A 15,767-nucleotide genomic window follows, 5' to 3' on the forward strand; every position below is an offset into this window, starting at 1 on the left:
ACAAAAGCAGCCATCTCACACCACAATCGCTAAGCAATTATTCATGCATATATACTTTTGCGCACTATGTATTCCTCGGGTATTTCTCGGGCCCTGCAGTAAACCGGTCATAAAAACCTTATTTAGGAAATTCTAATAAATTACCAGCAAAGGTTAAGCCTGCATTGTCTAAATATTTATCGGCTTATAGCTGTAACTGCGTTTCGGTGAATATATCGTTTTTGTACTTAAAGCTGAAACTCGAAGCACGGAACTGAAGCGTAAAGTATAAATTCTAAGTAGCGGAATTATAGTTATGATTGTATTATATACGCATACAGTAATTGCTTAGTTTGTATATTTATTGCTACAACTTCATTCTGCTATATTCCGTTGATTCACGTGAACAGAAAATGCAAAATACGCAACTGAAACGCAATAAAATAATTTATGTGGTCACTACTTAGTTAACATAGTGCTAACAACCCGATATGAACCTATGGACCCACCCTTTGAGCAAAAATTGTATGGGAGATTCCTTCCTCCAGCTGTAGACATAAATAGGCTGACAATATTAACGATAACAATAATACTTATAATAATTATAATATTCAAAATAACATTATTATTATACTAACACCAACAACGCAGGCAATCAAAAGCTAATAAAAAAAGTGCGGATAGGCTTACACTGTTCCATTAGTTATTGTATATGTTGCCTCATATACATTTTCCTGCATACCGTGCATTCACTTGCGTTAAAATGCAAAACACTCGATCGAAACGCATTAAATCAATACACGTATAAACAAACATGTGTAGCTAATGTAGACATTGGATGAATTACCAGATGCTCTGCCGCGCGTTTCATGTGTAATTCAAGAGTCACAGAAGACAATCAGAGTGTAATAAACAAATAGTGCGCGTGTAGCTCACCTAAATTACAAAGCTACTGCTGCAACCGCATCCTTCTATCTTGTGCAAGCGTAGAAAAACAAAACGAGCGGCATGCAGATCGTACTTTTTGTCCGCCGGGATCCAAAAGAATGTTATGCGGCCTGGCTTGAAGAAATGTGACACCACTCAGTACAGCACTATCTGTGATGACGGCGCGAATCCATTCATGCGTCTGTTTCGACGAAACGAACTTTACGGTAGCAAAAACGGCCCTCGGAACACCGTGGATCGTAGCATACCTCTTGGCGCGACAAGAAACGCCCCTTTTCTGCGGTACGAAGTAGAAAGGCGCGGTTCCCGTTTTCCACTGGGGGTGGCGCTCGTATTTTCGTAATCTTGAACCACAACTTTTAAGTTCACTTGCATATTAAGAACTCCGTAATTATTAAGTAACCCGGTAATAAATATAAAATGCAACAACATTCATTTATGCTCGTATGTAGTACAGCCCCCAAACGTTAGGATCGCTGCAGTCACGGGACAGAAAAACGGCGGAGTTTCATCCCCCTGGTTTAATCCCCACCAATGCCTTTATACAGGGTGGGGGAGCCACCTCCCAGTTACTCGAATCAACAGGTGGCGTGCTCTACACACCACTACGGCGCGCGTCATCGCCTGCGTTGCTTCGGCGCGTTAAGCTCTACAATTAATCAATCAAGCTTTGCAGCGCGTGACCTACTAACCCTGCCTATTTGGGGAGCGTCACTGAACTCTCCCAGCATTTTCGCAGGTTCGTCAACTTTGCCCGCGCAGGCGCAGCAATATCAGAACACCTTCCAGCCGAGCATTTAAAAGCCGGGTCCACGTGCTCATCGTAAGTGGGCACAGAAGGACGACTTCAATGACCATCTGACACCTCGTCTTATTTGCGCATGTTAGTCATCCTTTAGTTATTAATGGCTTGTTCAATTGAGGCAGCCGGCCAACGGTTGTGCTTGTATGCCCCGGAACGCTGTTTGACACATTTTGTTGCCGGTTGTTGCCAATGCGCGGTAACGGCGATAAAAATCCGGGGCGGGGAGACTAAGCCATAAGTGAAATTTTAAAGCTTATATATATATATAAAAAAAAACAAGCGAGCGTTCAATCTGCACTGACGCAAACCAAACTATCATGTCGTAGGATATCGCTCAACTGAATGATCGGCAAGAATTTACTTTTAAAACAGTTGTTGATATTAACAGGAAAGCAAAAGCAGCTGAAAGCACTTCGTCCGCCTGCCGCAGCTCGACGCTTAATGCCAATGACTCACGTCAAGTTTTACAGCACATCACAAGAAAACTAAACCCTCAGACCTCGCTTGAACGACGCTGAGGATCGACCTTGTTGAGACAACCTTCTCTTTTACGCAATTGCTCACAGCGAATCAGAAACATGGCAAGAATCAGAGAAGGTTATTGCACTTCCTGCCAACAAGATCTAGTTTGATATCGCAATTGGTAGCATCACCTGCGCACATGGAATTGTCAACATTGCACCTTCTAGGAATTGGCCTATTAAGGCTGAGTTTTACCCGCCGAGGTGGCTCAGTGGCTAAGGCGTTGCGCTGCTGAGCACGAGGTTGCGGGTTCGATTCCCGGCGCCGGCGGCCGCTTTTCTGATGGAGGCGAAAAGCAAAAACACCCGTGTGTACGTGATTTCGGCGCACGTTAAAGATCCCCAGGTTGTCAAAATTAACCCGGAGCCCTCCACTACGGCGTGCCTCATCGCCTGCGTTGCGTCGGCGCGTTAAACCCGACAATCAATAATCAATGTTCTAGTAACAAAATTAAGGAATTTCAATGTTCACAACAGTGGTTTGTCGTGCAGTTGAATAACAGTCTTAGTTAAGATTTTGGAACTGCTACACGATTTTTCCAAGAAAGTTGTGGAACGTGCTACAAGCCAGAAAGCTTCTTTTAACTTCCGGCACAAAAAACTTTGTAATGGTAGCCAATATTACGTATACGACCCAAAAGATGATGCAATGCCTCCAACCAGTGGTGATCCGGAATCCCGAAATGATGATACTTCGGTCGTAAGAGAAAGGCGCTCCGGCCTTGCTCTTATTTTCTCAGCAAACGAATAGGAAAGTCTTAGAGGTGGCGGCCTGGCACCAGAAGTACCATTACTATTCGCTAACAAACCTAGTGCTCAAGCAAAAATAGTGCGTATATCCTGTAACTGCCCTAAATGCCCTAGTTAATGATTGCGAAAATGAAATAATTGTTTTCACTCAGACCTGTGTCGCTGAGAAAATACCCACTTATACATTGTTTACTGTAACAAAAATTCACCGCCTTTTGAAATGACCACGAGGAAAGAACTGGTGGTGGTGTACGCATTGCAGGTAACGATACATTCCACTGGTTTTATGTGTCACCTACTTGAAATTGAAAACTTATATGGTGCTGTTTAAAATGTGCTTCGGAAAGATAATTTTGTGGGCACGTTATCGCCCGGTGATGCCCTTCAACAAGCTTTGTCGAAACATCCATGAATGTCCAAAGCAAATTTGGGTACCATTCCCGGGATGACCGATTTTTTAACGACAGGGCTGTTCTAGGGATGGCCCGGACGACGGTCTCTGATGGTACCCGGTCATACTCTTTCAGGGGGAGGTTTTTCTGCCGCGCAAGACCAGGTTCTTGGTATAAACGAAATATAAAGAAATGCCACAGGCCTTCCTATTTTGATATAACAAGCTCTAATTGGCACAGGAAATATCTCTTCCTGTCCATAAATTTGTGGTAGTGCTGAAGCGACTTTAAGGGTATCACGGTTCGCTAAGTCTTTGTAAGCGCGCTTTTCTACCTTGCGTGTTGCACAACGAAGCATGGCCATCCGCGGAGGAAGCATGATTACTAATCATGCTTCCTTTTGGGAGCATTTGGAGCCGTGTTTACTAATCATTGATTAGTAAACACGGCTCCAAATCTTTTAATGTTATCGGAAGTATCCCAAAAGAAATTACTTGAGAATTACCAGCTATGACGACATCACCGTTATTACTTGTGATATTTATTTCAGACTGAAGTTGTAAACTTCACAGAATTACTGTCTGCTCTCAATGCATTGGCATCTATGCAAGGCGTATGGTTACAGAAGACGGCAGAACAGTTGTTTTACCGAAACTATCTCTGCCAAAACGTTTCAGAATCTCCGAAGATATCATCTACGCGGACGCTGCCGAGTATACGACGATTGTGCCCCATTTTTGTAGCAATAGTAAACCAACAAGACAATTCCAACAATACAACAAGACAACAAGACAGTGAACCAACTAGACAGCGGCCGCGCGTTCATATATTCGGCACCTCTCGGTTTGTTTTTGCGATTATGCAGTTGTTTTTGAAAGGTGTCTCGACCTTGAAAACTGTTCTGGCAAATAGTTTCTTCGTGTCTCAAGTGCTTCTGTGCGATTTCCGGACAATTACGGGGCTGAAATACTACGGTCGGCCTGGCGTGCGCGAGAAGTTACAGAGATTGTACGTTCCCGCGCGCGTGTGCGCCGTGAAAGAAATTGACGGGACAGACATCGTCGCGAAGTCCCATTCTCAGCAAGGGAAGGTTATTTACAGCGCCGATTCAGGTCAGTAGCCAGCGTATACAACGGCGCTCCATGACAGAAGCGTGTTTGTCTTATTGTTTCCTCTGTTCGCGCAACCACACTACAGTTTACAGTTACTTTTTCGGTTGCCCTTCTTCAGCTCGGTTGGTGTTGTCACTAATTAACGACGCATTCCAAACGTTATTAACTGTTTACAAAGTAAACGCAGTTCCACACGTTCGACATCTGCTGCGGAGCGGCGGTTGTCTTCACGAAGATTCCGTTTAGTTTCGGCGTCTATCTTGTGAGTAATGTTGGAGTCGTCTTAGCGGCTGATTGTGATACAGTTTGTTCAGGCCGTTCGAAATTCTCCAAAAAAGTGTTTCCTCCTCCTCCTCATCCTTTGCTTAAACAATAATAACCTCAACTTTCAGAGTACGCAACACGATTAAAGAATTCTCCTCCCCATACTGTGCATAAACAATAATAACCTCAACTTTCAGAGTACGCAAAATGCATTAAAGAAGTCAGCGCGAGTGAATGCAACCTTGAATTTGATAGCGTTCCACGCACTTTTTCGGTTGCCCTTCTTCAGCTCGGTTGGTGTTCTCACTAATTCACAACGCATTCCAGCGTTATTAGCTGTTGACAAAGTTAACGCAGTTCCACACGGTTCGAAATCTGCTGCGGAGCGGCTGTTGTCTTTACGAAGATTCCGTTTAGTTTCGGCTTCTATCTTGTGAGTCATGTTACAGTCGTCTTAGCGGCTAATTGTGATACAGTTTGTTCAGGCCGTTCGAAATTCTTAAAAAAAGTATTTCCTCCTCCCGATCATCTGCTTAAACAATAATAACCTCAACTTTTTCAGAGTACCCAAAACGCACTAAAGAATTTTCCTCCCCATCCTCTGCTTAAACAATAATAACCTCAACTTTCAGCGTACGCAAAACTCATTAAAGAAGTCAGCGCGAGTGAATGCAACCTTGCCTTTGATAGCTTTCCACGCTCTCGCTTGGAATGCGTGGCCGAACTATGTACATTTCGGGGAACAAAGTAGGGCAGTAAGCGGAATGCGTATTGACTGTCTTGACATTGCTTTTGGCATCACCCGCGAAGTGCTGTGAATGGATATTCTTGTGCCGCCTTTTGGTATCCATTCGGTGCCGTGAATGTCGCCTAAAAAAAGGTTACTGCTAATAAAACAATAGTGGTGGAAGCGGTAATACCTTGTGTTATGCAACTACTACACTCAAACCCGTTTATAGCGAATTGCAATATGAACCGCGATTAGTTCAATATATCCAATAGTTCGATATATCCGAACCCGCCTATAACGAACTTATCGTTACAAGTTCGCAATCCGCGGGAGCCCCCCTCCCTCTCCTCAACTCCACCATCCCCACATGCAAAAACGAACACAGTAAAGTAGCCGTTACCATACCTAAAATAATCCATTTATTGCAAGTATTAAAGCTTACTTTCCGCCTGAACTGCCTACTTTGCAAAGAAAAAGCGGTGATTTTTGTTTTCACTTTCGCTTTGGCGTCTTCAACTAGCATAACATTCTCTACACGAAACATTATTTGCACCAGTTCGAGTCCGAGTCTTCCAAAATCTAAGAAGCATTGGCTTAGCACATTGACTGCCGAAAGCGCTTCATTATAAGCGTCGGACGGCTTTCACTGCCGACATCATCGGGAATCATCGGGAATAATCGGGCTGGGCACGGCGGCACAGCCAGTATGCGGTGATCTGAAAACCCGTTTGTCTTCCTTCTACAGTTCCTTGGATTGCTGGGCCCCCTTCTTGCCGAACGTTCCGATCTGCAAGTGGGAGATGCGCATGCGCTGCACCCCGCGACCAGCCTCATCTTGCCTCGCCGGTCGTCAACTGCACACCCGGACCACCTGCCTTTGCAGCTATCAGCCACGCGTGCATCACTGATACCAGAAGTCGTCCAGGCGGCGCCGTTGCTGATTCCGGCTATATATGAGCGTCCTGTTCACTCCTCGGCCACTGGGCACGGCGGCACAGCCAGTATGCTGCGGTCTGAAAACCCGTTTGTCTTCCTTCTACAGGTGAGCAAACGTTATGGAAAATTCTTTCGCTCAAGCGACCCGTTCTTACTTGTGCTGCCGTGCCCATGGTCTTCTGGTGTGTCTTATGATGTTTCTGGCTTGTTGTGACAATTGCTCCTCCTGGGCGGAGACATTGAGGCCAATCCTGGTCCTGACTTGGCTAAAATTGCTAAACAGCTAGAAAGCATAGCTGCTGACATAAAGGACATAAAAGAAAGCGACTAACCGATATAGAAAAAAAATTGGACACCTTGGCGATTCTGGAGGACAAAGTTGCTGCGTGCCAAACTCAAATGGCTTCTATGAGTACCCTAATTCAGCAACTTGAAAAGTAAGTTGATCAGCTCGAAAACCATAGTAGAATATCAAACCTGATAGTGTACGGCTTACCGGAAAATGAAAACGGGACCAGTGACACACTTGAACATGTTGTCAACAAAGAAGTAATTCAAGACATACTGGAGCTTGAACCAATTAAGATTGAACGCATCCATGGAATAGGTAGGCCAGCACCAAACAAAATTAGACCAGTTATTTTTAAGCCAAAAGACGCAAACGACAAGATCTCAATTCTTAAGCAAGAATCTAAGCTGAAAGATTCAGATTTCTCCATTGGTGAAGATTTCTCCCGTAGAGTGCGAGACGTCAGACGTAAACTGTGGGCAAGTTCGAAACCGAACCGCGACAAAAAAAGAAAAAGTGTCGTTAGTTTTCGACAAACTATTCATCAATAGCAACGTTTACACTTGGGATACCGAAAAAGATGAACGCATACTTCTACGAAAAAACGACGAACGAAAGCCAAATCGTCCAGTGACGAGGCAACAAGCACAGGCACTAATCCATGCATCGTGAACGAAAACATTCCCACACGGCCAATCAACCAAAAAACGAGGAGCACCCCTAACAGTAATGCGAACACAACCAAAGAAAAGCCACTGCGCCTGCTGAACCTGAATGCTCGTAGTCTAAAAAATAAAGCTTACCAGTTTGAAATTATCTTGCTTCAAAATGACCCGCACATAGTCGTAGTGACAGAAACTTGGCTCCGAAGCGAAATAACAGATGATAGCGTCTTCCCCGCGTCGTATCGCACAATACGTAAAGAAAGGGCTTCCAGAGGCGGTGGCGTGGCCGTTCTTTAAAGAACAACATACAGGCCGTTTTGTTGCCTGATATCGACGAACTTGAATGCTTGTGCATAAAGGTTTGGTGTTGGGGGTACTCTTACGTTCTTTATGCGCTTTACAGGCCTCCTGATTCCTCGTCGGAATATCTAATTAAACTTCGAGAGCACATGTCAAAATATATGAACAGCAACATTTTTCTGATTGGGGAATTTAAACTCCCGGGGATTGACTGGAAACGATTGATGGCTGGTTCAGAATTTTTGAAGCACACAAACATAGTGTTTGATATCATGCTTACACATAACCTAATACAAGTTGTAAACGAACCAATTCGTGTACAGGGCCCCTGTAGTTCTCTTTTGGATCTTGTAGTTATTCCCAGCGATTTTGAAAAAATATTCTGTTGCAATAGAACCAGGAATATATGACCACTTAGTATGCGTTACTGTACCCCTCTTCAAGTTAGGCTCCCAAGATAAGTCCACGACGCGGTGTTTCAAAGATTACCCACGAGCTAACGACAAATCTGGGCTTGAATATCAAATCAAATCAAATCAAATCGTTTATTTTCCTTTCTTTTACAAAAGGAGGGCACAACCGCAAAAAGCCACTGTTACAAGCGGCTTGACGAGGCGGCTGCCCCGGTTTCCGGCAACAGCAGATATCACGAACGTATGCGATATTATTTCATTACACATCTTGTAGATTAAGAAAAAAAAAGACACACACACACACGCACACACACAAACACACACACACACACACACACACACACACACACACACACACACACACACACACACACACACACACACACACACACACACACACGAGAAATAAAAGGAAGACATAATAATCAAATCAAATCACAGTCATGGCCATATACTTAGCGGAAACGGGAATGGTAATAAGTATACAATTGCTATAATATGGGTATAAGAAGCACTATATAGAATAACTTTTTTTTTTAACAAGTGGAATCATTTTTTTTTCTGAACAAAGGCTGTATACATAAAACATCGGAAAACAGTGACCAATAGGTACTTTATACAATTGTTAATTTCTCAAAAAAAAAGAGAAAAACTGACACACAAGGCTTTTTCAGGAAACAAAGAGTGTTTTTAGTTTTTTCGGAGAAAGGCGGTATATATCAATGGAAATCGTGTCGTATCTATTTAGCAACACCGGGAGGTTATACGTTAATGACTGGAGACTGTAATTGTTGCGAGGTGTCGGCGTGTACCATAAGGACGGAAAACGCGTTTGGTACGTCACAGCGTTTTTTGTTAGGTTAGATATGTCACTAAAGAATGAGTTGCGGCTTTTAACAGCTACACGAAAGGAGTTTAGCAATCTGAAGTTGTAAAGACTTAGTACATTAACGACACGGAATTGAGTGAAAAGCGCTTTTGTGTGGTAGTGATAGGGGACATTTGCAATAATTCTTAAGGCCTTTTTCTGTAGGATCAATAACCTGGTCATATTTGTTTGTGTTGTGGTACCCCATACTAAATGGGAGTAGGAGAAGTGCGGCAAGATAAGGGAATTATACAACAAAAGTTTAATGCGTTCCGGAAGTGTATATCGATTTCTATTAATTACGCCCACAGTTCTGCACAATTTCCGATGCACTTCGTTGATATGTTGATCCCAGGTTAAGTTGCAATGGAAGTGGACTCCCAACACCTTCATTGTTGTTACCAATTCTATGTTGTTTGTATCGATAGTAAGTGTTAGTGGTGAAACATTTTTGTTTTTTTTTTGCCTAAAAAGAATACCCTTTGTTTTGTCTGTATTTATTAGTAGAGAATTTTGCCTGGCCCAGGTTGCAAGATGGGGAAGAATATCATTACTAGTTTCCTGTACATCCTCAGTTGTCGTGCCAGTTATTAACAAGGTTGTGTCATCTGCATAGCAGACAAGCGAAGCTTTTGGGTGACACAAAGCGTTCGGAAGGTCGTTGACGTATATGCAGAAAAGAAGTGGTCCTAGAATGCTCCCCTGGGGAACCCCTGAGCCGATGCGTTTAAGTTCGGACGAAAATTCTCCCAGACAGACATATTGTTTTCGATATTTCAAGTAGGAGGACATAAGAGTGTGAGCAACCCCCCGTACGCCATACGACTGAAGTTTATCCAGCAATGTTTGTCGATTTAAGGAATCAAAAGCCTTTGAAAAATCTGTGTATATACCTAATGTCAGTTTGTTTTGCGAAAAGTTGTGCAGGATTATTTCTTTCTGCTTCAGTAAAGCCGTTTCTGTGGAGCAGTGCTTGCGAAATCCATGTTGGAAACAATGTAGCGATAGGTTTTTACTAAGGAAATCGGATAAACTGGCGTGTATAAGCTTTTCAATTACTTTAGAGAATACCGGTAAGATAGATATTGGACGATAGTTCTTAGGTAAATTTTTATCCCCACCTTTAAATAAAAGGACCACCTTCGCCATCTGCATTTTTTTCGGAAACAAGCCTGATGAAAAAATCATGTTAAAAATTTGGGTTAGACAAGATGCAACGACGTCCGCAACATGCTTCACCGGTTTAATTTGCATGTCGTCTATGTCACACGCGCTGCTGTTTTTCAAGTTCATAATTGTAGATATAACTTCCTGTTCACTTGTAGGACATAAAATAGAAAAGGTTATTCCACGGTGACACAATTGGTGACAATAATTCATTGGTTTGCAGCGTGTCTTGACAACAATGGCCAAATTGACGCTACATTTTTAGATTTCAAAAAAGCTTTCGACAAGGTACCACATGACAAATTAATAGCAAAACTTAAAAACATTCACATTCCGGATATTTTTGTTTCTTGGATTGCAGCCTACATATCCAACCGCCAACAGCTTGTAAAAATTAACGAAGAACAATCTCGGTGTCTTCCTGTCACCTCTGGGGTTCCACAAGGTAGTGTTTTGGGACCATTGCTTTTTCTGTTGTATATTAACGATTTAGTAACTGTTGTTGACCCTACTGTTCAAATTCGATTGTTCGCTGACGACTGTGTTTTGTTTCGGGAAGTCACAAGTACTAATGATCAGAACGAACTCGACAAAAACATTGAAAACGTGCGTAAGTGGTGTGTAGAATTGGGAATGGAATTAAATTTGGAAAAAAGTGTACATCTTTGTGCAACAAGAAAGAAAAACCCCAGTGAACACGTGTATAAATTAGGATCGTCTTCACTCACACAGGTTGACAGCTATAAGTACCTCGGCGTTACATTAACAAGCAACTTATCATGGAACTTGCACATAGATAATATTTGCTCGTCTGCCTTCCGGAAATTATGCTTCCTAAGATATAAGCTCAGAAATTCCCCTCCAAACGTTAAGCTTCTTAGTTATTTTTCTTCCGTTAGGCCGAAGCTGGAGTATGCGAGTATCGTGTGGAACCCCCATACTAAACAAAACATTAAGAAACTTGAAAGGATTCAGCGGAAAACCATTCGGTTTGTTTATTCTAGGTTTTCGCGAACGGACTCCCCCACAGACCTAATGCTAGCTAATAATATTCCTTCCCTTCAGGATCGTAGAATGAAGTGCCGCCTTGATTTTCTGTCTCTTTTATATAATCGCAAACTTGCCCTTGATCCAACCCCTTTTCTTTCCTCATTAAACACAAGACCGACAAGACATCACCAACCAAATGCACTAACTCCGTACTTCGCGAGAACGGACACGCTCAAATTTTCGTTTTTTCCACGCATCATTTCAGACTGGAACCAGATAACCGAATGAAGTACTTGCGATACTGGGTAACTGTGCATTATTTTTGTGTGTGTTTTGTTGTATTGCTCTTTGCATTGTACCATGCCCTCCTGCTTGGACCTAACTGTGGTCCGCAGTATGTATTAAATGAAATAATAATAATATGTGGGAGCTCTTCCCACAGTTCACCGATGCTGCTGTCTTGGTCCGGACTCGCTGACTGCGCGGGTTCCGTCGTGAGTCCCTCGCGTCGGAAACAGTTACGGAAAGTGTCGGGCGTTATGTCGCTCCGTGCGAGGCGCAATGTCTAAGTCGCAACTCTTGCTCCGTGGTCGCGGCCAATCCACACCTCAATCACCGCTCCGAGACTATGCATTTCAGCGGCCATTCTAGGCGCGCAGAGTTCGATATATCGGATGTGAACTTCGTTATAAGGAATATGTTTCCCATGTATTTCCGTTACTGAATTATTTTTGTTCGATATATAGCATAATTAGCTCTATCCGGGTTCGTTATAGCCGGGTTTGACTGTACGACGACATGCAATTCATCGGAGCGCGTGATGTGTATGAACGCTGAAAGCAAACGTTTTAGTTTTACGGATCTTGGTGTCTGCGCTGCGCATAAACGGTAATCGAACTCATAAGTTTACACCTTCCACTGACAAAAAATGTCATGACTTTCTTACTTCCTTGACTTTTCTTACTGCTAAAATCATTTCTTGCGGCGCTTATTCTCCCACGGCTGCCCGAGCGAGAAACCTGTACAGAACGATGGCAGGCTGCCTTTCGCAATTGTGGCTGTCCTTCGCGCTGCAGTAGCGGCGTTTCCACTAATTATTTCCTGCAGCCTTTTGATCCTTTCGGACCCTGCAACTTGCAATTATAACTATGTTTCTTAAAAAACTTCCGCCACACAACGTCGAACCGCACGCATCGCGTGTGTTTTTACGTGCGCTCAACGGCCGGTCGCGACATCCACCGACCCAGAGTTGCTAAGCGGCGGCGAGAGGAGGCGCTGGAGTCGCGCGCAAACTGCAGTGTCCGGTGTCTATAGGGACTTATTAGATCATTCCAGGTTATGAAGGGCCAAGTACCTCGCAGCACACAGAAGCGTAACCTAACCAAGTGGCAGTCAGTGGCGTGCGGCTGCCCCAGGCTAATACTTCCTCGACCCCGTGGCCTACAGCCGTCGCTACCCAGCCCTCTATAGGGACGGATACGACAGCTGTGGAATGTGGTGGTGGAAAACATTTATGGCGTAGAGGTTGCAGAGAGGTGTCTGAGGTGAGCACCTAGTGCTTACCCCTTATAATAAAGGGTGGATCTCTATTTCGGGATCCATTAGTCCAGGTCGCTAGTCGGGCGCTATTGCCCTGAGTGTACGCTCCTTTGTGGTCGTGGAATCCGAGCAGTGCCACCTCCCAGTCCTCGCTCGTGGGGTTGAGGAAGAGGTGAGGGATGCCTTCGCCTGACATGTCCACACCGTATGAAATGTATCTGCGACTGAGCAATTCAAGCAGAAGCCAGGGAAATGAGGGCTAAAATGCTAAAGTACTGCCTGGCACAGTACCGAATTGGTGAAAGGTCCAAGAAGTATTCGCTCGTGCGGCCTCCCCAGGACCTTTACATTGGGTGGATATCACCGATGGCTGTTTTGGTAATGAGAGGTGATGTTGGAAAAAATTAGGAGGGGGAGTTTGGGTGTCGAGCTCGGTGGCTTATACGCCGGGTGCCTGTTAGGTGAAAGGGTGGGCCGGCGCGTTCGCCGTCTCGTTAACTGCGATGTCCTGATGACTTGGACTCGTCGCAAGAGTGCGCAGGGCGTGTGCTGAACGTGACTAACACTCCAAAGAAGATTGCACGCTATAGGTGTGAAACAACCTAATCGGTAGTTTTAACACGTTCCTTTGAAGCCTGTGAGAGTGTATTTCGAGTTTGCATGAGTCGCCGCCAGTGGTAGCTGCTTCTCCTGCCTGTGTTGCGCTTAGCGCTTGGATGATGAGTCCGTCAACTTGTTCTCCTGCGTGAGCAACTGCTGCCATGTGCCAGGCCACCCCATTTTACCGGGCCGGCTGCGTCTGCGTAGGAGAGCCCTGGCTTGTGGCTAAGTATTGGTTTTGTATCTCTCGCTAATAATTCGCTCGTGCCTTCATGCTCCTCCATTCCCATGTTCCTTGGTAAAGGTCAGAATTTAAGGATCCGGAACCATGGTCATCCTTTAAGTGTGTTATATATGATTAATATGCATTATGTTTAGAAGCCGTCTCTCTGAACCTGTTTGTGCTATAGCCGGGCGTACTGATTGACGAAGTGCGTCTCCCTGAGTTCCCTGAAAGGGTTTGTTATTCCAGTACCTGAAGGCGGGTATTCGAGGTGGTAAGCGGAAGGTCCAGTCCCCATTTCATTGTTTTACTTATGGTGACCTTGATTTCTTCCTTGTCCCGCTTTCTTAACTTTTGGCAGGGCGGATCTACAACACACGGTTTGCTCGCGGTCGCTTAGGAGTGAAGACATGAAGAGAGAGCCACTGAGGAGTGGAAGACCGCACTGCTCAGTTCGGACCAGGGCGTGCAAGTCCAACTTGTCCGGATGTACGAAGTCGCCGACATGGTCCAACGACTCCTTCTCGCCGAGTAAAGGGGAAAGAAGATAGAAGAGGATTTTACTACTCTTTTTCTTCCATAGACCCCGTCCTGGGCAAAGCAAAACAAAGTTTTTTCTACTAATACTACTGCCGGAACTATCCTGAAACAAATTATATTACATTTAGCCGCTAATACAAATCTAACATTACGCAGCATAGCTTCTCTGGTCATCCATCTTACAGAGTAGAAGGGCAATGAATTAATTTGTTTGCTATTTCAGTTTTATTTCTTTAAGCTAACACCATTGTGAACTAATTTCAAAGCCCGCCTCAACTGGAGCCATTCTTTGAGCCATGTTTGCTCAAATTTGTCTTGTATCAACTTTCGTCCTTCAGCGAGTCCCTGCGACACGCCGCTTCGCCTTCTGACGTCGTCGTGGCGCTGCTGCCATCTGCCGCCACAGGGACTGTGACGGCGTCGACTGTTTAGCCTATAAAATACTTCCTGCACAACGTTGGCTTCAGTGGCCACGGCGGGTCTGGCACGAACATGGCCTTAACCAACTACTTCGTCTGCTTCATGCAGGTCAGTCCCACCTACGGTTCTGTAAAAAGTGATGGCCGTTTTTTGTTACTCCTGCCGTGCCCACAACAGTGGTCTCAATTTGGGAAACTGCTTTTCTGCACTGAAGTTATTATTGTCTCCAGATATTGAGCATCATCCAGGGCCACGAGATGCGTCTAAAGCTCTTGGACGGGCAAACTGTTTCCCGAAGGGATGTGACTGACCTGTTAGCAAAAACCGAAACCCTTGTAGCTGAGGTTGGATATTTCTGAACTTAATTTGAAGACTATGAAGTTATATTAACTTGGTAACCTGTTTGTTATGACAAAAAGTCATGGAATTTAAACAAGAAAACTTACCGACCTAGAAGACAAACGCAGGCGCTCTAACGGGGTATTTTATGGTATTCCCGAGAATACCGAGAAATTCTGGAATTTTATTGCTGTATGTAAAAGAAAAGATTAGCCACATCTCGCATGATGGCCTGCTAATTGGTGCTCCCAAAGTGATAGCTGATCACTTTAGTAACCAGTTTCACAGCGTTTTTTTTTTCAAACTCTTCTCTGTCGCTCCAAAATAACAGCGTATCTCTTCCTACTGATGCTAATGTTATCTTGTATTCAGGTGTTTTGAAAATGCTTCTTAGGTTAAAACCCAAGTCATCCGCTGGCCTCGAGGCAATGTAAACGCTTTTCTTCGACATTATGCAGAAACCCTCACCAGCTTCCTAGTTCTTATCTTCCAAGCCCCCCTAAAATCATCTACCTAGCCCCCCGACTTCAAGATAGCTCGCCTTGTTGCCGTTCACTAAAAATAGTTATCTTCTTCTCGTTCCCGCCTGCCATCCTATTTCAATAGTCTGTTCTGCCTGTAAACTTCTGGAACATATTGTTGCTACTTGTATTTCTGAATTTTTGGATCAACACAAAATCGTGATCTCCTTGCAACGTGGATTTCTTCAAGGCATGTCTACAGTTACCCAGTTATCAACAGCAATTCACTCTTTTGCATCCTGTCTAGCTAAAAGTGGCCAGGTATATGTCATATGTCTTGATTTCAGCGAAGCATTTGACTGTGTTCCACATGACAAACTAATTCATAAAGTACGTGCTTTCGATATAGTCTTGCTTTTTTTGCGTCTTGGGTTTCCTCCCATCTAATTAACCGCAAAGAGTATGTGAACTTTAACGGCCAAAATTCTGATATTCTTCCGGTTGTATCCGGCGTTC

Source organism: Haemaphysalis longicornis, unplaced genomic scaffold (assembly GCF_048455015.1).
Source record: "Haemaphysalis longicornis isolate Haplotype H1 unplaced genomic scaffold, Haemaphysalis longicornis Haplotype H1 scaffold_14, whole genome shotgun sequence".
NCBI classification, from domain to species: Eukaryota; Metazoa; Arthropoda; class Arachnida; order Ixodida; family Ixodidae; genus Haemaphysalis; species Haemaphysalis longicornis.